This window comes from Pagrus major, chromosome 11 (genome assembly GCF_040436345.1).
Source record: "Pagrus major chromosome 11, Pma_NU_1.0".
Classification (NCBI taxonomy): Eukaryota; Metazoa; Chordata; class Actinopteri; order Spariformes; family Sparidae; genus Pagrus; species Pagrus major.
In genome coordinates, this window is record NC_133225.1 from 26,869,989 (window position 1) to 26,896,619 (window position 26,631).

At 39.7% G+C, this 26,631-nt stretch overlaps 1 pseudogene; it reads right to left on the reverse strand.

The window, feature by feature from the left end:
• Positions 1-26,631, reverse strand: part of LOC141004298 (glypican-5-like) — a 53,091-nt pseudogene that overhangs the window by 8,097 nt on the left and 18,363 nt on the right.

Here is a 26,631-nt window from a genome sequence, read left to right on the forward strand (position 1 = left end):
AAATGGCCAAAAGCATCCCCCTTGTTAACCTGCCGCCCCCCCCTCTATTCCCCAGGGAGCAGAGAGAGTGCAGGGCAGATGAGTTGTTTACTTGAATATGTTAGTCTAGCCTGCCTGAACCATTGATCCTTTTTCTGACTGAAGTTAGAATCTATGCCTCTGAAATATCAGTGTGTAAACTGTGCTGTGTACTGATAAATCCATGAGGTTGTACGTTGCGCTGAAGTTCCAGGAAGATTTGTTGCGTTTCTTTCTCTCAGTCCCACCCTTCTGTCAGTTTTGTCTAGGAACTGTGATATTCTCTAAACTATATGCTCTAAATACTCAATTCTATACTATTGCAAAATCCCATTTCCAATTTTTACACCTACCCCTCATTTTTGAGTGACCCTTTGCCCCTCAGGGTAGAGTTATAAGGGGCAGAGGATTTGAAATCTCCTCTATGAAGTGAGACAGCCCTTCAACATCCTCATGCGTCATCAGTAGTCTTGGTGCTCATGTAAGCTGGCATGAATGGAAATACCAATTTATCTCATGGAGATAGAAAAGCATGGACACTAACGATTCGTTCACAAATTCATGCTATTGATCAAGTCATCAAATAACCACAAGCGGTGCTTTGTAGGCTAACATTATGGATCCATACTGACGCTGTGCTCCTACCTGCCATTCTGATATTAGAGGATCGGTACCAAGTGCAGCAACTGCGCTGCTGGACTTAAGTTAAATATCAGCCGTCATATGCTATTGACAATTATAATGCAATATTGAAATACATCAAATGAGAAACTGTCATAAACAAATCAGCAATAATGTAACGTTGGCTAGCTAGCTAGTTAGCCACCAAGGCAACTAGTAGACATTGTTTAATGCCTGTTATTAAAAAAATGATCAAAATATATATGAAACAATAAGAGTACTCAGAACCCTTGGTTTGAAGTGTGCTTCTGAAAGGTTATGTAGGCTCTAAGCCACGAGGCCAGTGGTCGGCCATCGCGCACTGCCAGTGAGAGTTAGTGGCTCGAGTTGTGTGCATTGTGCCCCACACTGTTGGTACTGGACAGACCTTGTCAGAAGTTATTTGGCTGATTCAGCATGTAGAATCGGCAGTGGCTCGAAGGTAAATGAAATCGCTCTGATTGGCTGTTCAGTGAGCAGATCAGTGCAGAAAAGTGACACGGAATAAGAAAAGGAAAGCCCCTTGAATCTGTCACTGTACTATCCATTATTTCACCCATTCAGTGCAGTTTCTCCTTATTTCTCTCCTCTGTCTCTTAAACAGTTGCAACTTTCTATCAGACATATTGTCCATTAGAAGAGGCTATTTTGGCGAGAGCGGGGTCGAAAATGCTGCTTAATCATAACAACAGTTTGTATATCAGCAGAGAAGTATTTTCTGTCATGCAGGCGCAGAACGCACAAGCTTGTTGGCTGCCTGCTGCTGCTTCTTGGCCCTGACAGAGGCGACATGACATGGCGCAACAGTCGGCCTTTGTCGCAGCTAGTTCTTTGATGTCATGTCGGTGGGTAGTGGCTGTAACAAGCCACCCTACCCATCTATCCCAACAGTTATTGGGACACCCTACCCCTAGGCATGAACTTGAAAAACAGAGGGGTAGGGCTAAATGGTAATATGGGACTGGGCCTTTATTGTAGCCTATATATTCTATAGAGCAGTGTCACCTTCATCATCAAAGTCACAGAAAGCAAGATGTAGTCACAGAGGAGCAACAGGATCATAGAGACACATGGCTGACTGTAGTATCCCTCCAAAATCTTATATGATCGTTTGCTGACTGGCTATGAGTATGTCGTAGTTATTGCGTAGATCCTACGATGTGAAGCATTCCAAGTAAAGTTTGATTCTTTTATCTCTCTGAGGGTGTGTTGAACAAAACAGACCTTAAGTCGCTGTGAATGAGAGACTGTGAGAGCAAAGTGAATGTGTAATTCTTTAATGAGCCGCATCTTCTACCCTGAGGATATATCATTCGAACTGCTTATTAACCATTACCACATGCTGAACACACACACACACACACACACACAGCATGTGAGCGCTAACACTTATGACTTCCCTTTCTCTCTGCATCCACTGTTACCTCCTATCATCCTCTTCTGTATCAGCTCATCCCTTTCTCTTTCTTTGCCCCCTTGTGTGTGTCAGTGTGTGTGTGTGTGTGTGTGTGTGTTTGTATGTTTGTGTGTGTGTTTGTGTGTGTGTGTGTGGTGTGTGTGTGTACCAGTTTTAGCCAATATACCTCAAGCTGTGAGACTCGGGCAACATAAACAAAATAAAGAATCAAAACAAAGAGGAGCAATTAAAAAGAGAAAAAACTGACAAACACAAGTTGAAGAAAGAACAAGAACATTAACAGTACAAATTTAATTTATACACTGTTAATTTGTTTTGTGAAACGATCTTGGAGGAAACATGATTTCTGTCTAGATGACCTTTCCTGACAAATCAATTAATGAAATGCGCCATGGATAACAGACAGAATTCAGGGGGAGCACTGGAGACTTTCTGAAAAGATGTGTATTGTTAAGAAATTCCTTGAAAAGACCAAACCAACCATGTTTTAGTTTGTCTCTAAATACTTTCTGACTTACGTAACCTGTGAGCTACGAGCCTGTTAGCTACTGAAGTAATCACTTTAAACTTAATTAGGAGGCTCTACAAATTAAAGCAACTGGGCACTGCAGTTTTCTGCAAATGTTGCTTAAACAAGAGTATTGTCTGGCTACACACATTGTCGGTTTTAGTCTTTTGTTGGGATTTGTTGAGAATAGACCCACCTTGATGTCACCCAATGGTTTGTGTACTACCATTTTGAAGTTTGGCGTCACCATCTTGGATTACTGGAGCCAGACGTTACCATTTAAATGAGACCATAATTTACACAGTGAACATCATGCTGTATTGAAGAAGACTTGAACCTTGCAATTGAGACCATTAACTCATTATGAAACTTTTTACTGAGGTAATAAATCAAGTGAGAAGTGGGGGCATTTTCTCATAAGCTTCAATTCAATTTGACTTTAGAAAGAATGCAGGTTAAACACACTTCACTTTTCAGACCAGAAAGCTCCGTCCATATGTTACACAGTCAGTGGTCTCCCCTCGTGCTTCATGAGCACTGACCTGACTGTTCAGGTCAGACCATGACCACATTGCTTTCAGTAGCCAGGAGGAGACATTATAGGAAACACATATAGACCAAATCGTAATGTGTGATTACAATAACTATTTTTTAAATGATATTATTTCAAAGTGTACACCTCTAATTCATCTAAAATGCATGCTTGATGCTGTCATAGCTTATTAATAAAAAACCTTCATTAATGTTAATATTAATTAGGTTTGAGACCTAATTTACCTGCAGAGACGTCACACAGGTCAGACCGCTGAGTTCTACTATATATTGTTAAATGTTACAGCTGAAAATGACAACACAAATAAACAAGGCCAGTTTTCTACCCAGAAGTAATTGTTGTTGTTACCACGATGTCACATTGATTCAGTCTATACAGTTTGTTAATGGAGAACATTTTGCTGATATGGTCGATTTAATATGTTGGACAGTATATGGACATTTGTTTGTTGTGAACAGTGGACAGATCTGTATTTGTTGGTAAAAAACAAAACAAAAATAAAAGCAAGGCAGCATTATATTCCCCCAAAAAATGTATTTACTGATGGATATCCCTCATTAGTTTTTCATTCTTGTTGCTGACTACATGTGAAAGCATGAAAAGCAGGATAAGAAGAAATGCTTCAATCCGGATTTTTGCCGTTGTATCAGCAGGATACCGACTGCATTCACAGCACGTTTTACAACCTAATGTTCTCCAGTGCATGCATGTACAGAGAAAGCCGTTTCATTTTATAGCATTGATCAATCGGATGCAAACGCTCGCTCTGGGAACTTTTATAGTCACGGGTGCAGATTAGGAGCCCCGCCAGACTTTTTTATTGTTCTTTCTGGCTCCCTTTAGACAGATGCTTATGAATGCAGATCAAACTGTCCTCAGGCAGAGGGCTAACATGTTCAAGCGCTGGAAAACACTGGCCTCTCCCTTTAAGATGAAATAGCTTCTAAAAGCTTTGTGAATCTGGCCCCAGGGAAGTGGGGGAGAGGCCAGAGGAGCAAGGCAGAGATGATGAAGGGGAGATACATGGAAGCAGGACAAGAAATAGAAAATGGTTCGAGCAGTGTACAATATCCTGTTGTATGTGGATTATTTAGTGATTTATTATGATAAGAACCAAATACTGACACTGGTTTTTACTGCAAATTCAAGATTTCCAAGGTGCAAAGCAACATTATGTTACTTTGGCAGTGGAGATGGCACAAAACCTGCCACACCTCCCCTCTTTCTCTCCATTGCTCGCTCTCCCTCCCTCTCTCTCTTTCTTCATTGCCATCAAATAAGCACCCATGGGAAGACAGACCACCTGGTAACCATGGTTACAGGGATTGAGTGTCCCTCACGAGTACACATTCTCTTACACGCACACACACAAATACGTCCTGGACTTGGTAAAGAAACAAAGAGTTCCTGAATATATTACCAAGTATACAGCGAAAGACAAACCTGCTTAAAAAATGTGTTTATCCATGTTTTTGTTTACACGGTGGAGTTCAGCTGCTTTTTTTAAGACAGAGTCATTCTGTAAAAACATTTAGTCATAACGGGGATTTCGTAAGCAGCTTCAAACCGTGAAAGTGAGGTCTGCTAAGGGAAATGGACGGGTGCTTTCCAGACTGTACTTACATTAGTGGTTATAATGTGACTCATGGATACCTGGAGGTTAAAGTTTCCCCACCTCTGCATCCACCACCACATCACTGCTAAAAGCACAGCAATTACTGGTATATGACACAGCATTTCATTTGTTACAGAGAAGAGAAGAGAAGAGAAGAGAAGAGAAGAGAAGAGAAGAGAAGAGAAGAGAAGAGAAGAGAAGCTGTGATTACATTTACATTATTGACATTATAGGACCTGGATATGTCTGGGGAGACAAAGAGAGATTGGGAAGGGGCAGCTGAAGAAGGGATCGTGCTGGTTTGAGGAGAAAAAAATCAATCAGTTTAATCTTGGTGAATTCCAGGGGAGAGGAGGATGAGAAATGACTAAATGAAGAAAGAAGAGTAGTGAAAAGAGAAAAAACTGTAATAGATAGTAGGTATAGACCGATTATCGGGGCACATACTTAAAGACGACACCCACCAGCCACAGTCTGTTCACCCCGCTGCCATCTGGCAAAATCTATCTGTGTAAAGTCTGTGTTTTTTGTGTCTGACTGATGGTAAATTATTTAATTTTAAAATGCAATACTTTGGTCTGCAGTCACCTCTGTTTGGTCTCACTCAATGTAACGCCCACAACACAATCTGATTGGTTAAAATAAATAACCAATCAGATTGGTCAAATAAATGTAGAGTGAAAGTATAAATACGGAACACGAGTAAAAACTTTGGTCAGCCACTGGTTATTCAAACTTTGACACAAATTGTTTTATTCTTACGGCCGATGTTTATTGGTTCCAAATACTGGTTATCAAGACCGATTACAGCCCTGAAAGAACGGTCAATCTCTAATAAATAGCCACTAAAGTTGAGTATGAAAGGTGTATCTGATTGCTGACAGTAATGCAGAACTACATAGCAACTTCAGCTTGAATTAGCAAAACCTACAGTTGTGCGTCTAAGGGCATGTAAGCATTGTGAACAAAATATTCCCCTCTGCATTTAACTAATCGTCAGTCTAACACTGATTTTAAAACATCAAATGATTACAATATAAGAGCAAACACTACAGAATCAGCTTTTCTGGCTGGACTTCATCGTCGACTTAAAAAAAAATCCTAAATTAAGCTCTCTGCTTTTAACTGCTCATATGTTGAGGTGCCTGCTTTTTTTCCCTTTGCTTTTGATCTGTGAACACTGATTGCCAAGTGAGTCTCCCTCCTTGGCTGAGATCAACCTGTAAATGGACTTAGATCAAATAGTAATAGCATGTTTACGGTCCCAGCATGACTAAAATAACTTCTTACTGTTAAGTGGCCAACTTAAATAAAACACACGCTTGACATTTAGAGGCTGAAGTTTTGAGGTTTGATTTCAGCTCCTGGCTGATATCGCACCGTCTCCACCTCTCATCCTCCACTTCTCTTGTCCCTCTATAGTATTCTTCAAAGCCCAAATGTCATGAGAATTAATTACAGGCAGGCGGGATGTTTTCTTCATCTTATGATCCCTGTTCATATCTGCAGCCCAGGGATAGAGAAGAAGAGAAGTTAAGCTCGATCATGTGTGCGTTAAAGAAAACAGCGGGTAGATATTGAGAAAGTCATTATAAGTCAAGAAGCAGCACGGTACTGGATCCGTTTCAGCCAGTCAGATGGAGAACTGGGCCATCCATAAAACATACTGGATTACACACAAAGGCATTGCAGCAACAGAAGTACCGCCACCAAACACGCTTAAATCACACCCATAAAGCACATGTCGGGCACGCATTAACAAACAGGAGGCCATAAACAGTCATTTGTGCGTACACATCCACACTCTTGCACTTTCTTTCTCACGCAAGCACAGTTCTGTTTCTGTGCTCTTCCCTTCCTGGGAAATCATAAGCCTCACATTTCAGCAATTCAGATTTAAAGCAGTGGTTTGTAAGCTGAATTTTAAATTGAGAGAGAGTCAGACAGCGTGGACAGGCAGATTTAGTGGCAGATGTATCCGAGAAAAAACTTCAGAGCAGCCTACATTTATTCATTAGATGGTATTTTATGCACACATTAACTCAGAACGACTGACTCAGTGTAGAGAACAGGAATAAAAGGCAAATGACCCCCTGTGATTTGTGTGGTCTGGTTGACACTGCATCGTCCTGTCAGCTTCAGTGCGTAGGAGCCTTGTTTAAATGCATAGAGATGCCATCAAACAGGGAGACAAGCAGAAAATCCCCTTTTGTCACTTATTGTAGTTCTTTCTCCAGGAATTCATTGTGGCTTGAGAGACACAATCCCCACCAGCTCAGTGAATCATAACCAACAATTTTCTCTGTAAATAGCCAGCGTACTAGTTTCAGGCCCAGCGGGAGGCATGGCTTTCAACAGATCTGACACATCAAGGTTATTTTAAAGGGTATGACAAATGTACCAACAAATACCTTCCTGTTAGAGCGGTTAAATAAGGGGCTGATGCAGTATGAGAAAACAAACATTCGAGGCGGCAGAAATGTTTTATCTCGTCGCGAACACAGTCTTCCATTCACAACTACTACATAAACATTGTTTGCATGTTGGAAACATAATCCTGACTCTTATCTCCTGTCATCTGAATTGAAATATTGTGGTTTATAATTCTTTAAATGAATTGCCAAAAGTTTACAGCCTGAGATCTTAAATACAGTTTTGTTCTTGTAAAACACCCACACGAAAATTTCCCATTTGACTCAATGGTCTTATTTTGGATATAGAAAATGTTAGAACTATGATGTGGAGATGATGCTTGGATGCTTATTGAGGGATTAGTGGCATCAAATCCTGTTAACCTCAATAGCAAACTTTGACAGTACATACCTACAGCAGACGATCACAACCCTTTTTACATCACCGAACAATTTCATAATCACAAGGTATAACACATGCACTGGGCCTTTGAGCTCTCTTTCCTTTCAAGCTTCCTCAAATTCTCTCTTAAGGATTTATTGTTGGGTAGTTGTTAGTCCCATTAGAGTTCTGCACAGGCCTAAAATTGAGGTTTAAAGCAGCTACAAGGAACTCTCTTTTGATGTTGATTCTGGCGGCCCCTGTGGACAAAAGTGGTATGAGCACCACCATCTTGTGTTGTCAAGATCTTGATCTGGTGTGGCATGTATTTGTTTTGGAGGCAAGTGAAAGATTAAACTTATTTTAAATACAGTTTCCAGGATGCATAGTGAGGTTACATGTAATCCTAATTTTGTTGAGGAAGCTATAGTTATCAGCATTGCCCCGTAATGTTATATCTTTATAATAATAAGCCAACAGCAAGAGATAGCTCAGCAGCAAGGCCAGCATAAAATGTTATAAGATAGTTGCTCTGCTGCCATCTGGCAACACAGAAGAATCTGCTGCTGTACCAACAGACTACAGAGCAGTTTATTTCCTCAGTCCGTGAGACTCCTTAATTCATCCTCAGCAGTCTGTCATAAAAACTTCATTTTATGACTTATTATTTCATTATTGGGTTCTGGTCTGGTAGGCAGAACTCCACAAACTACATGGAGAACTGAGCACAGATGATCTATTTTTTTTTTTTTTTTAGCTAGTATCTTAATGTAGGCTCAACAAGGGCAAATGCAATTAGTTACTTCACAAATGACCTATGAAGTTCTGAAAGTATTATTTGGCTTTTTTTCATCTAATCATATAGTTGATATTGTCCATGGCTCGGGGGCTGGGAACCACTGACCTAAAGCTCAGAATCATGAATGACAAACAACACTCGTGCTTTACATCATTGTAGGGGCACAAACTCATGACTATAGTAATGACGAGGACAGTACAGGGGTAGTTAATGTGAGAGTGATCTTTGACCCTATTACAGCCTGCCCTCTGGGGCGTTCCCACCACTCGATGACATCACATACGACCTCATGGGTCATGGGTAACAAAGTGCTGATGCAGAAGAATGAGCACTAGTTTAGTAAAAATGTGGCAATCAATCATACGAAGCAAGAAAGCCTCCAGCAATTACAACTCATATCCTGCTCTATTCTATTATATTCCAAAACAATTTCCATTCTACACATGAGAAACTACAGAAAAACAAACAACCTACAAACACTGTCATGACATTACTGGTTTGACCTGAAACTAATTGGCCCTTGTCGTCAGCAACATGACCACAGAAACCATTCACAGACCACTGGTGTCATGGAAAGTTCCATCACCATAAAGGTGGCCGGGGTCTTCTCGTATGTTGACCAGTTAATCAACGTATGTGTTTTTCCAGCTAAAGATAGACATGGACAGTAAAGCTTTCCACAGCGTACAGAGTAGCTGCAGTATGTGAGCAGGACTGTTTGTCCTTAGGGCCTTTGGTTGGAGATGACATTGATATTTGATAAAATACTTCATCTGGTTGCTCTTATTGTGAGGGAGCTCAAGCTAGTTTGAAAGATGGTTGCTACAATAGGTAAAATAATCTGTGTAAACACTGCTGAGACTGATAAAACTAATTAAAACCTTAATTAGCTTCTTACTATAAACAATGGAGCCATTCATAAACAAACTGCCACAGTGGATTGATGCTGATCGATGTGGCCCTTTAGTGTTTACATGTGTAATTCGCACTAATTTGAAATTTGAAGTTTTTGGTTTTGTGCCGAAACCTAACCAAACTGCCAAACAGTCCAAAAGTCATAGTAAGTCATAATGTTGAAATGTTGTCAGTAATCTTTATTTTGAAAGTCTAACAAGACATTGTAAGTACTTTTTGTGCCTTACTTGACCACTGGGTCCTTCATGTGCAAAACTGGCACTACAAGGCTGCTGAGGGCATCATATTTTGAAGCTGATGGCCACTGACTAAGCTGCCTCACGTGACAAGTTGGGAGTGAGAACATGGTGAACCAGAGGGTTTGTTACATGGAACCATCTGAGAAGTCGTCCGTGGGAACTATTTTGAGAAGGACAGCGCTTCCAAAAAATACTTGGCAGGTGATTGGACAAACCATCTGTCCATCACAAGCTAATTTCAACCAATCAGATCAAAAGTAGAAGAGTGCTACCACCAGTGGTACAGTACATCAAACTCTTAGCAAAGTCAGTTGAGAGTGAAAACACTTTTTCCATAAAAGCCTTCAGTGCCGTTTTCTGCTCTTCTTTCAATGAAACAGACTCTTCAGTTCTGATATAACTGATGCAAATGCAGGATATATACTAAACCCTTGAGGAGCCGCCATTTTTGCTTTAAAAAAAAAAAAGTCACTTCTCTCGCTGGTCATCAGTTTCAAACAATGACCGAAACTGCCATCTCTAAGGCTAGTAGATCCTCAAAGGACGCTGATTGGTTCAATTCCTGTTTGTTCAGCGTATCGCTTGAGGCCTGGCAAGATGGATTTGGGAGATCACATGATCTTGCAAATCCAAGTGCCTTGCAAGGTTAACACCCCCTGAAAATTATTCTTTTGTTGACTGTGACATCACCGTGACAATACTCTTTGCACTTTTCTGATGGCAACCATCAGCGATGTGTGGGGTCAGCGGTGCAAGATGCATGGTGGGATTTCTAAATGCTGATTTCTAAACATTTTTAGTGAACTCAATACATTGGCTGTTGTCACTCTTAAGAAATACATACACATTTAATACATGTATGTGCATTATCTATGTAAAAACATATTTTCAAATGAATAAAACAACTAACAACAATGGAAAATCAGCCAAATAGAGAACAGCTACTGGCTACATCACATCAATCAGAATTTACCTGTGTGATAATTTCTGCCAATCAACTCAGACCTGCAGTGTCTTAGTGAAGCTAATTCATTGTTAAGCTTTTAACCTTCATTCACTTTGTTGCTTCATGAAGAGTCTTTAAATTTAAACAGCCTCTCCAATGCACAGATTGTTTCACTGCAAATGCCCAACAATTAAACTAGCAGCAAGTTTCAACTATATTCACTCTGGGATTGCCTCTGGGCTCCCAGAGGTCCTCAGATCTCCCCGTGACACCCATGTATTATGTATAAGCGTAAGCACGATGAATAAGTCAAGAGATAAATGAATAATTACAGTTTATTTTTTCATTTCTGTTTTTGGGGTGACCTGGTTGTTAGTGCATCCTTTATCCCAGCTGAGGAGGAAATAAACTGCTGAGGCCAGCAGAAAGAGAGATGGGGAGAAGAGAGAGAGGTAGAGAGCGAAAGAGGGAAAGAGGACAGTTGAATCCATCTCTCAGTACTATCCCTCCCTCTGGGCATTTCCCTGCTGGCACAAGATATGTGGAGGCTGCAGCATTAAAACCTCCACCATGCCAATGAACTGTGTGTGTGTGAGAGAGCTGTCTTTTATTTATGACTGGTGTGTGTATAGACATATAGATATACTAGATATATATGCTGATGAGTTATGTATAAATCAGAACCCTGATATTTGCACAACCACAAGACGAGCTTGCAAGTACGCATCCGTTTGTGTGTGTGTGAACGTGTGGGTGTCTGTTTGCTAATGTTTGTTCCTCTATTTTTGCTTGCATGCTTGTCTGCATGTGTGTGTTTGTGTGTGTGCGTGTATGACTCACCGTTCTCATCACCAGATGCTTCACAGCCGTCTTCATCATCACAGTCGTCTCCGCTGCCTCTCTCTGTCTGTGCGCTCCCTCCCTCCTCTTCCTCCAGCTTGACTCTGGTTTTCTTCGCCCAGCCGAGCTCCACCAACAGCTCCTGAATAAAAACCATACAAATGTTGAAACACATGACACGTAAACTTCCAAAACACACAAAAACTGGCATAGTTTTCTTTTTTATTTATGGTGAAGTTGGTCAGTTGGTTCACCACTTTTGTCCAAACTGAAATACCCCAGCAACTACTTGATGGATTGCTATGGAAGGTTGTAGAGACATTCCTGGTCCCCACAGGATGAATGTTAAGCACTTTTTAAACAGACATCTGGCAGCACTGAAAAGAAGATATGTCATTACAGCGGCTTTTTTACACCAAACTACATCAGTTTAATGCTGCGACTGTGGCTTTTTTTTCTGTCGAGTTGCTTTGCTGTGTTTTCTTTCTCAAGTGTAGTTGCTTCGTTGGACTTGCTCCCATGTCTCCTGTCTTGTCATATTCAAGAATGCGTCTACAACCCTGTTCCCTCCACCCCTCTCCTCCCTCCATCACAACAGTATAAACTGATCAGGTGGCTTTTGGTCTTGTTTCCATAGACCGAAGTGCTTGTTTCCCACGGATGATCTGGCAGCTAACGCTGGGAACAGAATGTGTCCCACCATCAGGTCAAAATATGAATCCGTCCAAAAGACATAACTGAGATGATGAACATGGTAAATATTACATGTGAAACATCAGCATGTCATTGTCAGCATGTTAGCTTGCTGATGTAAATGCTATGCCTGGAAGCTCTGTCTCACAAAGCTGCTAGCATGGCTGTAGTCACTCCTGTTTTTTTTACATTTAAGGTGTTAAGCTGACTTGAGAATGAGTTACCGGGAGTGTAAAGGAGAAAATGCACCCTAACTGACAAATCACAACATTAAAAAACAACTAATAGTATGAGGTCAAAGGTCAGAGATAGAACAATACAAAAGATAAAAGGATAAGGATGTTTTCTGGAATATATTTTCTTCTAAAGGCACCAAAAACATCTGCACAAACATGTACAAAAACACTGAAGAACAGGAATGCACAAACACAAACACACCGGTCATAGAGCACACTAAAGGGTAATTGAGGTCATGCTGTCTCTGTGTGAATCCATATTATCTACTGATGTGTTAACTCACAGCATGGATGCTGCGGCATGTTACATAATTGTGATGCTCTCCTAAAGATTTACTATTGATCATTCTAAACATCCACATCCACTGTAAAATTTGATTAACTCACAAAGAAAAACATAAAACTTTTTGTCAAAGTGAGAAACTTTGAGACAAATATATTTAGTTATTAGGCTTTCACACGTATACGGCGACAGGAACATATAATTGGCTCACAGTATGATGAATGTTTGTTCTACAGAGTCAAGGTAGGTAATATATGAATTCCAGCTGAAAAGAGAGATAAGGCAAACACCCACCAGTTTTATAAAGGAAAAGATATATTGCGCTGACATCTTGTTTTATTTTATTTCCCCCCCAAGATAACATTTCTATATATGCAGCAAAGCTGATATCACCAACATTATAACATCTATCGTAATGATTTATATCAGCCTAAACTGCTGAAATCTGGCAAATTAAAAACTACAAAGGCCAAACTGAGAGTCAACTGTTTACGATTTTATTACAAATTACACATATTTTCTAGAACTGTATTGTCCTGCAGGCTAACAGAAGTCATAACAATGTTTTCCTGCTTAAGGTGCTTGTTGCTAGACAGCCAAAATCCATTCTGCTTTCCTGTATTTAAATATGGCTTCTGTGAGAAGATATAAGCTGTTACTATATTATGGTACACAATGTGAGACACACATACTGACTAAGTAGGCAAACACAACTCTGGTGTACGTTTATTTGTGACCCTGAACATGTGCAGCAGTCGGACTAAAAAATTCTGCACTATAGATGTCTGTGTTTGGCTTTAACATGGAGAAACATGTGCTTTACAAACAGGGCTATAATTGTATGCTCATGATATTAAAACCTGCATTGTTTCTTCATATTTTGGGGTCTATCACTAATTGGTAGTTAACAATTTTAAAATAGTAACTGATGATGTGGTCTAACAATCTTTGGATTAGTGTCCCTGTTGGATGGATGCAGGTTGGATACAGAAGGAGGGACATCTGGCCTTCTCTCTACAGAGTAGTAGGTGCGGGGCAGCCGTGGAATCAAGGGGAACCAAGGTTACTTTATGACAGCATGTCCGAAGGGACATGGAGACAGACTAGACTTTGTGTGGTTCACCATCATGTCATCGGACTGCAAATGAGCTGAGAGAGGACGAAATGCATTACAGCAATGTTTCCAACAGGACTGTGTTTTCTTAGTCATGTGGAAAGGCTGGAATCTAAAATGGATTCAGGTCGTGTGGCACTGAAACTCCCAAGTGAAACCAATGAATTTATTCAATGGTAGCAGCTCCAGCGTGGTCTATACTATCTAATTAATGACAGGGGAAAAGATGACAGTGTGTGGCTGAGGTATGGACTTTTGGTCTTCTTTTGTCTTTGTTTGCATATTATAAAAAAACAAGACAGATGAGACATTATTAACGACATTATACAACTTTTAACATTTAAGTCGGCAAGGTACCATTGTTTGGTTCAGATACTTTCTAACGGTAAACAAAGATGATGGATGGTAGGCAGTATATAGCAGACAGGTAAGAGATGTCAACTATTCCTTTAGACAAATTAAAACTTAACTCAGCAAACTTTTTCTGTGGTGGAACACAAACTCCTGGTCACCCCCCACTTTCTGTGTTCTTGAGGTAAATTGCATTCTGCATAATCGCCAGATATAAACGCCAATCCTGGGGATACTGTGTGAGACCAAGACTGAGTAAGAAGAAAAGAGTTTCTTCTAATGAAGCCATCCTTGGCAGTGTTGCTATCTGCTGTCACTTAAGAAAGAAAAGTGGATGAGTGTGGATGGACCACTGCCTCTTCCCATACATGGACATCCCTCACAGGGATGATTAGGCTCACCCTGATTGGCTGAGCATGTAAGTACAAACTGTAATTGCGAGGACAAGTGAGTGGCTACACTAATAGAATGCCATTAGAGGGCAAAGTGTATGAGAAACACTTCACTGCTGCAAAGGTCTAATGACCACGGAAAACAAAATTGGGACATTGGAAGATAAACAGGGACTGAAGGAAGACAGATGATGAAATAATTAAAATTCCAAGGAGGCTTCTTTGTCCTGGTTCCTCCTATCATCCGAGCTGTGCAAGTGTGCAAATGGCAAGCATGACAAGCATGAATAATTTTTAATACATTGCATGCATTAATGTGTGTGCTTCAGATAAATGTCTCCCCCCACAGAGCAACCACTCAGACAGCTAGCATGAAAGGAGCACAGCCCGGCTCTGGATTTCCAAAGATGACTATACACTTGTTCAAAGGACAATAACAGCTCACAGTATCTACCTACACACAGGGTTTGTTTGTGTGCACAGACTCACATTCTCTCAATATATCAAGTGAAGTGGAAATTGTTTGCAATGCAGATGAGCTGTGCTATATCTGACTCTTCCCTTTGGTTCATGTTGTGGCTTGTTAGCATTTACCACCATCCATCTGTCGTGCACACATTACATGGATCTAACTTCTCTTATCCTCATGTTTGGGTGTGCATGACAGACGAGTCGTAGATACATTGTTCCCTAAATCATAGACTAACAGGACATGTAACATGGAATTAATAGGATGAGAAAGTAGACCTCAAAAGTAAATGATGACATGGTGAGCATGTGGTGTGTGTTTGTGTATATGGCGTGGGGGGATGCTGACTTGGCATCTCCTCCAACGTGATTAATGGTCTCACTACCAAAATTAGACTGAGAACAGAAAAAGCTTCAACAGCAAAAAGGGAAAAATAAACCTTAGCTCGTCCCATCCCATGATTTTACATGAATATTCCATAACCACCAACAGCACTTAGGTTTACAGAATTTATCAGGTTTTCTTGACAAACTACAATTTCCATTCTTGACCTTTTAATTCTGCACTCAGTCCTTCTGATGTAGGATTTGATTTATAGTTCAACATCTTGTTTGTGCTTTATTGCAGAGAGTAACTGTGTTTACATTAGTCCCCAACAAATACACAATTCACTCTGGGTTGGACCAGTTTGTGTAGATTCTGATGGCGCCTGTGGACAGAAACGGTATGAGCACCATCCCCTTGTATCTTAAGATCTTGATCTAGCTAGCGTGTGCATTTGTTTTAAAGGTAATTCAAAGATATACTGTTTTTCTTTTCTAAACATAGATATCTATGTATCTATATGTATCTATATGTGGCTATGTAAGATTAATGACAATAATGTGATGTTGTGAAACAAAGTAAACTTTGTTTTAGTGCCATAGCGTAACACCAGACTAAAGAGCAGCTTCTCCTCTCAGGCTGTGAAACTCCTCAATGTATCCTCCCCACTCTGCCTTATTAAAAAGTCATAAGTTTATGACTTATCCAACCTGAACAAGTTGTAATCCCACCCACTGATAGGCATTGAATGGATATTATGTAATATCTTCTGCAAGGAGACTGAAGGTCTATGCAGAGGCGTAGGACATTGAGGCTGCAGCTGTGGCTGGAGGAGAGAGTCAGGTGCAGGGCAAGATCTTCTGGAGGAATAAACACCCAGAGTCACATCATCTTCTGACTGGAGTTATTTACTGACAGGATGGAAGTTCAGATATAACTTTTTAAACTTTGAGGATTGAAGAGTGTTGACCTGAAGGTGTGAAGTTAACACATAGTAAGGGGATCTTCCTGTTTGAGGCGAATAAACAGTTGCTCAAATAAACATGAATGATCATGCGGTCAAACTTGCATCACTGGTGGTGAATACACCATTAAACAACCACCATGGCTGATAAAAATCTATCTGACATATCTCAGACAAATGTTCACAGACGAGGTAATGTTTTAAAGTTGTATTAACTTTAAGTTTCGTCTCGTTCACTGACTTCCCGTCTCAGAAGACCAAATGAAACACACTGTGTACTTGAGTAAACTTGTGGGTTTATCTGGTTGTTGGAAACATTTGTGATAATAAAAAATACACAACTCAACAAAACATATAACAAAGGTGTAGTCATTTTTAGACATTTTAATGTAGAATTCATACATATTTTATTATTAATATTAACTATAACTATATTAAGTTTGCAGAAATAGCCAGTCTTCTTGCTGATAGTCTTGTTTGCTCATGTAGGTTGTATACAGGTATTACTATTAAATTGAGATTGTTTCATACCCTGTTAATATTTCCTTGTAGTAAGTTTAAATAAGTCAGTACTTGGAATGTCAGAAAGTTGGAGTTGAAACAATGGTTTTGGTGTTTTCATGGGAATATTGTCAGTCCTATCCTTTAATGGCTGACAAACTATATATTTCTCTCTTCCACTTGAGTGGCTTCCTGTTTGTCTGTTCATCAACCTGTCACACTGTCCTAAATACAGCCACATGGTCTTTGGGGCAAACACTGAATCATCATCATGAATAACCTTGACGTTTCATTTTATGTGACCATATTTACATGGTTCTATGAATCATCCATGCAAATCATTTCACCATATTACCATGTGGGCCAGAGCTTTGAAAGTGCTGCATAGATCTGGTTTAATCGTTGAATTAATTGATTTATTATTGCCTGTTATTAACGACATCTCTGTAGAGTGCTGACAATTAATTTTATTGGATTAAGCAGTGCTTCAGACACAAGGTGATAAAAGATGATTGAGAGCCAGATGTAGAAGAGGACACGCACACACACACACAACACAGGCCCCTGCAGCTAGCTTTAGCAACTGTGTATAACACCTTCGCCACACTGAACTTAATATTTCACTATAATAATAACAGCAAAAGATCAGACTAACAATAGCATCATTATTTAAGTATGGATATGAATAATTCCATCAATTAAGGGCAGGTAGAACATTTCCTGCAGAATCCTAACCACCTGTATACATCATGGTGTCACAGCCAAGGTGACCACAGAAGATATTAATGCTCTCAGGAAGAGTTATGAAATCCCCCACAGATTGTCTTGCTGCTTTATCTATATCAATACTGAAGTTCTCCAAAATGCATTTGTACAGCGAAGGGTATTAGTCTGCATGGTGGGATAAATGAATAAACTGGTCAAATGAGAAAATATGTAACAGCCTAAACAATGCAAGTGTAATGCAGCAAAACAGAACTAACTGCGCACTCCTCGTTGAAAAAACAAACAAGCAACTATATTCTGCTGTTTACACATGTTGGAGGGAACTGCTCCTTTTAATAAACGATAATTTAAGAACGTGGGCTCTGAGAAGAGGATTATGTGAACAAGACAACTGAATATGTCAGTGTTCATGTAAGATACATACATGCTGGGATGCCTGTAAGTTTATGAGGAAGGTTACAAAGTTCAAGTTGACCTTTTGTCCTGATGATGATGCCGCACGAAAGATAGAAGACAGAAATAGAAAAGGTCTCCGGCACTAGATGGAAGGTCATGAGCTAACTGAAATAATAATGAATCTTCATTTGGGGCGCGAACATCTATGTCAATGATATACAATCAAGACAATCGAGACGGCTCCCTCTGGATAAAAGTCTTGATGAGAAATGGACAGTCAAATCAGTATTGCTATGCTAAATATCATTCCTGTGAAAATGAACTTTGTAATCGCCGACTGAAAGCGAGCAAAATAATTCCAAGGTTTGAGAATATTCACAGAGTGAAACTTTTGCTCATCTGTGGATTGACGGGCCAGCGAAATCAAGATAACAGCTCCTGCACACTGTTCACCTCACTTGCAATCAAGACTGAATTTTAATAACTTATTTAAATTCATTCCTAATTGCAAGTGAGGTGAACATTATGTGGGAGTTTGTTGTCCTAAGGTTGGGGGATATGAAATTGTGAGAATGGCGTGTGTCAACATTTGATGTGTACGTACCTGTGTTAGCTTTTCCAGCCTCAGTTTCGCCCCCTTCAGGACAGGATCTGTATTACGGACAGTCATCTCTGGGTTCTCCCTCTGGGCTTTTAAAGTGCTGCCAACCACACGACCTGCATAACTATAGAAAGACAGAAGAAGGGAGAGACTTATAGCACAATCTGGCCCAGTTCTGTGTGTGTGTGTGTGTGCTGCTGCTCTCCTGCCCCAGTTTTCTCACCAGAACTGTACTAGTGTGTTTAGCCAGGGTGTCGTGATTCACTTCATGTGCATGGACACACATATAACATCACACACACTTCCACCTCCCACACACACACACACACGCTGTAAAATGTGTTTACTCCTGGCAAAAAACAAAGAAACAGTCTTAAGCATCACTTGAGACATTCAACTATGTGTCATGAGTTCATCTTTTAGCAGACTGATCTTAATCTTAACAACCTTGTTCAAGTCATAGAGACTTTATCTAGAACAGGTTTTGTGATGAGGTGGAAAATACCGTAACGAACTAAAAACCTAAAATACATTTTAAAGATGGATATCCATTCATACTTTTACTCCATCTCAGAGGGTAAAAACTGCATATTTTACTGCACTGCATTAATCACACTGCATGTAGTTCCTGGTGATTTTTGTAAATCGAGCTTTAACATGCAAAGCATACAACTGGATCATAAAACAAAAAGCACTGCTGTAGTTCAATCCACTACTGTGAGAAAACTTACTTCTTGACATTGACTATTTATCATTTCTACGGCAGTAGTTTTTAAGGAGTTCAGTATGTATACCTTATTTTAGTGATGGATTTGAATAGTGAAAATTTAAAGCTGCTACAAGGCACTTTATTTTCGCTGACTCTAGTTGCCCCTGTGGACAAAAGCGGTAGTGCATCCACCGCCTTCTGTCTAAAGATCTTGATCTGGTTAACGCATGCATTTGTTTTGGAAGCAAATGAAAGAAATACGCAACATATTTAAATACTTTTTTTGTTTTTAAACAAAGCTGTTTGCAGGATGCATAGCAATGAAGTGTATCTATTTGTGGCTATGTAAGATTAACAGCTGTATGTGACGATGGTAAAACAAAGTAAACTTTGTGTCAGTGCTGTACCGTACCACCAGACTAAAAAGCAGCTTCTTTCTTTAGGCTGTGAGACTCCTCAAATTATCCTCAGCACTCTGCCATGAAAGATAGTTCAATTTTATGACCTTTCCGATCTGGATAAGTCAGAATCCAACCCTGCGCAGGCATTAGGAATAACTATAATCTTCCCGCTGATGGTCTCCTTTGCTTATGTAGGTTATGTAGAGGCATCAGTATTAAATTGTGACCTATTCAAAACCAGTTAAATGTTCCTTGTAGTATGTTTAGAAAATCTTTGTGACTGGCCTGCCGCTCTTCTGGACACTTTTTCTGCAGATTTGTGCTTATAAGAACCTCAGATTGAACCTGTTTTAATATCAAATTGGGTAGAGTGACTGAATGTGACATATTAAAGTCTTCACTGAGTCTGATCCTTGATCATCTTGATGCTTCTTTCTGTAGTGGGCTATAAGCAAGTATCACATCATCATTTGGCTGAGGGGTTGGAGTGGGTGGATCAAAAGAGAGATGAAGTGAGAGAAAACTAAAAGAGAAGAAGAAACAACACTTCATGAGTCATATTTTTCCAAGTGTCCAAGTTCCAAACCAGATTTCCTATCTAATACAATCAGACACCAACTCAGTAACCGCTGAGTCCACACCCTCAAAAACACAAACACAGGCTGGCTATGGCAACAAGGGAAGAGGATTGTGGGAACCAGAAAGCAGACGCACAGTGGATGTCAGCTGAATCTAAAAAAATACAACTTGGCCGCTGCCGAGAGATGGTGCGGTAGTGAAGACCCCAGCCTCTGGAGCCGTGCTAACCCTGCTGGTCTGGAATCAGATCCCATCAGAAACTTTAATGTGACGCATGAAGTCTCTCAAATCTTTTCTGTTTTATTGTGTTTTCATGCATACATTTTCCGGATTAAAGGTCATATATATAAAAGTCAAGTCAAATATCCTGAGGCCTGAGTCACAAAGCTTTTCGTGTTTTGGCTTCATTAAGCTTGACATTGGCAATCCATGATAACCAGTTTCACAGAAGTGCTTATGAACCATCTCTGAGATACGTTTTCCATTCCAGCTTTGGGCAAGTTCACATTAAATAAGCAGCCAATCGCACACAACATCAGCAGATCAAGAGCTGCATGTTTAATTTGAGAGATGATGAGGCTACCGACCCTCATGGGAAAATTAGGTCATTAGAGAGGCAAAAATAATATGATGCTTTGGGGAGAAAGAATCCAGCACATAATAAATATGATCAACAGAAACAGAAAAAATGTAATATATAAGACATTATACTGCTGACACTTTCAACATATTCAGCAGCCTTGAGTGGACAAGCGGAAAAATAATAACTTCTAGTTTTGCTCTTATGTTTCATGATGAGATGCTTTATTACAGTTATAGAGTTTCTGCTGCCAATGCAGAGAGGATTACTGTAGAAAAACTACTCAACGATTAACATAATGGCTACAGGAAAAGAGCAACTGATCAGGGTTTGTGTGACTACAACACTGTGTACATAAATTAGTTGGAGCTACTTTTATGGCTGGATTTATGGTTGGCACATGGTTGTCCTGCACTGTATCTGCCGCATCGCTTTTGATTTATACTTTAGCTCCTGATATTAAATGCTAGACAGATGTACCATACACGATCAAGCTGTACTGTGCTGTAATTATATATCCCAAAGCAACTGTTTACATTCTTTCATTTACTTTGTGATATGACCCATGGTAGGAAGCTCCCTCCTGTTTCTTTATTCAATATGAGAGTGTAGTTACATTTTTGTGCAGGTTGTTAGTGGTTGGGCCATTTACACATTTTTCCTTTGATCTTGACATACTCCACAGGAAGCAAACTACTGCACAAAATAACGTGAGCAAGCCTGATAAATCCTGAAACCCTGGGTTCAGTCTAAAGTTAGCTGGCTTACTTCATGACACAGACCATATCTCATGGAGCTCTTTTGTACTGCTGCATCAACATAATGAACAGTTCAAACACTATCACCATGGAGACTGCTTACACTAATTATAAAGATGCAACAGTCAACAGCTAGTGATGATAAGGTGCGTCCCACCTAATCTCTGTAAGATTGTAAACCTGCTTTTACTATATATCTGGGATGTGACAGTATGGTAGATATAAACAGGAAGTGATGCTAAATGTACCGACCTGCACAAAACATATGATTCTTAAATCCCAAAAGGGATTAGAAAAGGTTAAGCAACTTCCCCCAAAATTATTTATATAATCCATGGCAATAGAAAGCAGAATATGAGAAGAAGGACAAGAAAGGAGCAGGGTGACGAGGGAGGATGAAAAAAGCGCAATTAAAAACCACAGACTGTGGCCCAGGGGGAAATCCCAAGATTCCTCTGACTCCAGCAAAGATTTTACGGATCAGTGTCAACACCACACATCCAATGAATCTGCTGCACATGCAAGACTAACCCTAACCCAGATCCTGGCATATTCAAGTTTTCCTTAATCTTCATTAAAGCTATGAATGCAAGTTCTCATTAGTAACACTGAAGTTAAGAGTGGAAGGAGATTGAAGGTTGGCTGAGCATATAGTAGTTGCTCTTTTACCACAACACCCTGTTAACAATTACACTAAGAAATAAACCAACTAACACAAATTGACAGACACAAACAGAAGAGAGACTTTGGAAAATAATTAACATAATTAGTTTAAGCATTACAAGCAGGTATGAGACCGTTATTATGTATGGTTTTGAAGTTACAGAGGTGTATGAAGTGTTTTCAAGCGGCAGATCAAGCAGATGAAGTGCAGATCATTCCTTCAAGAGCATTTAAAATTACATTTGTTGATAAATAAAGACCAAAGGCTATTGTATCACTCAGTAGAGGAAGACCAACTGATTGAATCATGAAACATGCAATTGGGGGTTTGTAATTACCTTATGTATTTAATACAAGATCTTAATGGTAAACTCAGTCTAGGGGCCAAAAATGGCAGCTGGAGCGTGTTGATTTCATCCCGATAATTAGGAACTGAAAGAAAACATCTTCATCAGTACTTTTCCAACAACTTAAAGGGAAATTGTTATTGTGCAGAAAGCAAGATTTTACAAAAGTTTCCTATTTGATATAAGGTACATTTCTTATTGTGACAGACAACAAGGTATTTATCTTCTGTGACCTTCTCAATCCTAAAACCAGTGGAGATATGCAACTTACTGTAATATACACCAAATCTCTGGCTGTGAGTACTGTGTATAGTTGTATTGCCATCGGTATTGGTATGTGTAATTTGTATCTTGCAGTTGATGAAAGAGGAGTTGCAGTTTCTCTGTAGAAACTTGAATAGAATCAGCAACACAGTATAATGGTTTATCATCTGCATAAAAATGTAAAGTTTTGGATTGGGCTGTCCCTACACTGGCACAGCGACATCAATGCCATAAATATCTCTGATATATCTCTGAAATTATTTGGGGGTATCCATTCTGACTCCAAAAGAGGATAAATCTGTAAATATACAAGGCAGGATTCTCATTGTCTTAATCAGTCGTTTCCAACCTTCTTGGCTGTTGGACCCTCAAAATGTCAACCCCCAGTCACAGGTTACGGCTTCAATGTGAGATAAGGGCTGTGATCCGTTTAACCAAATGAGGGACTTTTCCTTCACAGATTTCATCTGTAGCAATAAGATATGCAGAAGAGATGAACAGATAATGTACTTTACAAGAGTCTCAGAAACAATAAACAACTTTGAGAAAGTTACACACTTAAGTCATGTGATAAGCACGAAAAAAGTGGGCCCTGCGTAAATTTTATGTTGTCAAACTAATGTTTCCAGGGTCAATAATGAACTTTGATGCTTGAAAGATCTTTCATGTAACAGAAATATACATTTTTAATCCGTATCCCTTTAATTATCTTTTGACCCATCACATTTATTATGGGACCCCTTGGAGGGGGACCCCAAGGTTGGGAACCACTGGTCTAAACTATTTGCAGCCAAAATAAAATCAAAGGTGTGGCTCTAAAAGCAGATGGATGTGGAGCGCTCCGTGAGGAATGCCTTCAGCAGCTATTGATTAGCAATTCCAGGATAAGTGACAGGCAGAACAACTTGGGAATTGGATGATAGTCATCAGGGTCACTGCAATCTCCACGGCAAATGAAAAGGGACCACGTTAGACAATTTTCATGACTATGATTATGCAAGATGTAATCGAAATAAATTATTAATGGAATAATATCTGTAATGATTGGTGCAATAGCGGGAGAACGAAAGGCTCCATACTGTTTCACCCATCAGCTGTCTAAAATCTATGGCCTTGAACAAAATAGTAGCAAAAAAGAGTTGGCTGTGTGCGTCTATTTGTTATTTGCAGAAGGAGGCGTTCATACAACACGTTGCCAGCAGCAACTAACTATCTGTTGAAAGCTGATTAGATATCATTCTCACTTAATGCTTAACGTCTTCACATTCACTGAGGCTGGAGATGAAAAGGTGGTGGCTTTTTTTTATCTGACTCCCTTCCAGTAGTGTTAAGTTCAATCAAAATGGTTGACTAAGATCAAGTCACATTAACAAAATAAATTCAAGTTCCACAGAAAAGCAGTCAATGGTCACTGTCATTGATTGGACTCACAGACATTGGAAATGTTGCCTCTTTCATCAGTTTGGTTTCTAAGAAATGAAAAATGGCGGGGCTGATAAACTTGAGTTCTCTGTGCAATGGTTACCTAAGTTACAGAAATCTTCTTCATCAGTTTATGAATTGTGCTTTATATTCATATGGAGAAGAAGGCACTGACAGCATCTGCACAGCTAAAGCATTTTCTCACGTCCAATACCTGCTGAAATGTATTGGAAACTGTCAGTGCTGTGAATGAGCTATTGGCTATCGAGATTCCCTCTGTCTGTCTGACAACAGATGATAATACTGCAGAAAGTGTGCTGCAGATGACACAGAAAAGGTGTGACTGTGAGTGACACTTAATAAGATCTAGAGAACGACCCACATAAATCACCAGCACCATAATGACAAAACTGCTCTGCTGTTGCCCTCGGTTACAGCATTGCTGTTAACGGTAACACACACAGATCCATTCTCCTGTCTCATCCCTGAAGCAAACGACATTTAAAGCATCTGTGGCGGGCACGGAAACACACACGCACACACACACACACACACACACAGACACACACACACACACACACACAGAGACATGCACAGTGAAATTGAAATTAAGATAGTGATCTGATCTGAAGGAGGTGTGTAATTATAAGAGTCAAAACCTCAATTGTAAATCTACCTGCATTCCTGTGGAGTCTTTTACACAGCTCTATCACACACACACAATAGCATACTGTATTGACACCTGAGGCTTATACCTGTACTTCTTGTATGTGGAAGATGTGGAAGCGATATGCTGCGGTTTGGATGGGTTTGGAATAATTGCACTAATCTTCACTTTCTCTATCCTTCACATTCCTCACCACCCCCTCCAGACAATTGTTTCTCAGTGCTTTAACATCATTTCCCTGACTCTGTGATGCATTTATGGCTGATGTAAAACAGATATGAATGCATTAGAAATACACAGAATGCATCCTAACATCGGGTGTGGCAGGTCTTCAGTGGTGGAGGCAGGGTAAATGACTTGTTACTTAGTGGTGCTGATGAGATGCTTCCCTCTTCTGGAGATTATCAGCTATTACAGCTCCAACTGACTACATAAACAGTACAGTTTAGTCGGTCTGAATAGATGCAGATAGTGGTGGAAGAAGTATTCAGATCCTTTAATTTGGTAAGAGTCCTGCATTCAAAACCTTATTGAAGTAAAAATATGTAAAAAGTATCAAAGCACTCATTATGCAGTAAAATGGACATCTTAACAACCATTCACACCTGGGTTCACCTGGCCTTAGCAAACCACATGAAGGCTGGTTGGGTCAACGATCCACAAGTTGCGACCCTACAGCAATGCACCAGATCATCATGAATTTGTAGCATCTCTGTCCTGCCCACATATCTTTAAAAACTTTTCATGAGCTCAGCTCAGAACAGTCTGTTCAGTGGTGTGACAATGCATTTTCTAGCTAATCTAAGATATTTTTTAAATAGTTTATTTAGCTTAAAAAAGTTGGAAAAATTACCTAACAAATAAAGGAACATTTCATCCTTCAGTTTATCAGCATAATGAAAAATAAATGTAATAATTGCGGAGGACGTGCAAATCTGCATGTCAGTGATTTGGGGTTGTATTTCTTTTAAAACATCTGTTTTCTGTTGTCTGACAACTGAACAATGAAACTTGTGGCTCACAACATGTTGAAAAGCAGTCAAGCAAGTGAGATCAGTCATATTGAAGTTTACAAGAGATGACAGAGACAGTTAGGAGCAACAAAAGGTTGTCCTGTTCAATTACAGCCATAAAACATCTTGCAATATATACAGTACAGTAGTTGAGCAAAAGTATAAGGTAGTACAAAATGGAAATACTCAAGTGAAGTACTTAAGTAAAGTACATGAGTACAGTTACATTCGACCACTGGCAGCAAAACACATCTTTAAACTGTTTAACAGTAACTGTTCTGAATATTCATGCACAGTTACCCAATATCAGTTCATCCTCATACCATCATAACTGTGCTGTACAAAATGGAAATACTCAAGTGAAGTACTTAAGTAAAGTACATGAGTACAGTTACATTCGACCACTGGCAGCAAAACACATCTTTAAACTGTTTAACAGTAACTGTTCTGAATATTCATGCACAGTTACCCAATATCAGTTCATCCTCATACCATCATAACTGTGCTGTCTTTTTCAGAGGCCAGTCAATCAAAGGCATTGAGACTCCACTGCATATCACACACTGGATTTCATTTGTACCATTTGCGCTTTTTTGATTTAAATCAGAGACATTCAGCGAGGGAGAAATGGCTGCTGTAAATTAGCTACAGATGGGGGCTGTGACATTAAGTGAGACAGGACAGATAGGAAGCTGCTCAGTACAGCTGTGACTTTAAATGTCATTGAATGATTGAAATTTCTTCTTAAATTATCTAGAACAGATATAATGAGTTTGAATGACAGTTTTTGAGAGCTATTGTGTCCATAATATGATGGAACACCACACACAATGGTGAAGACTGTTCTCTGCTTTGTCTGTACTAGATTGGCCAGG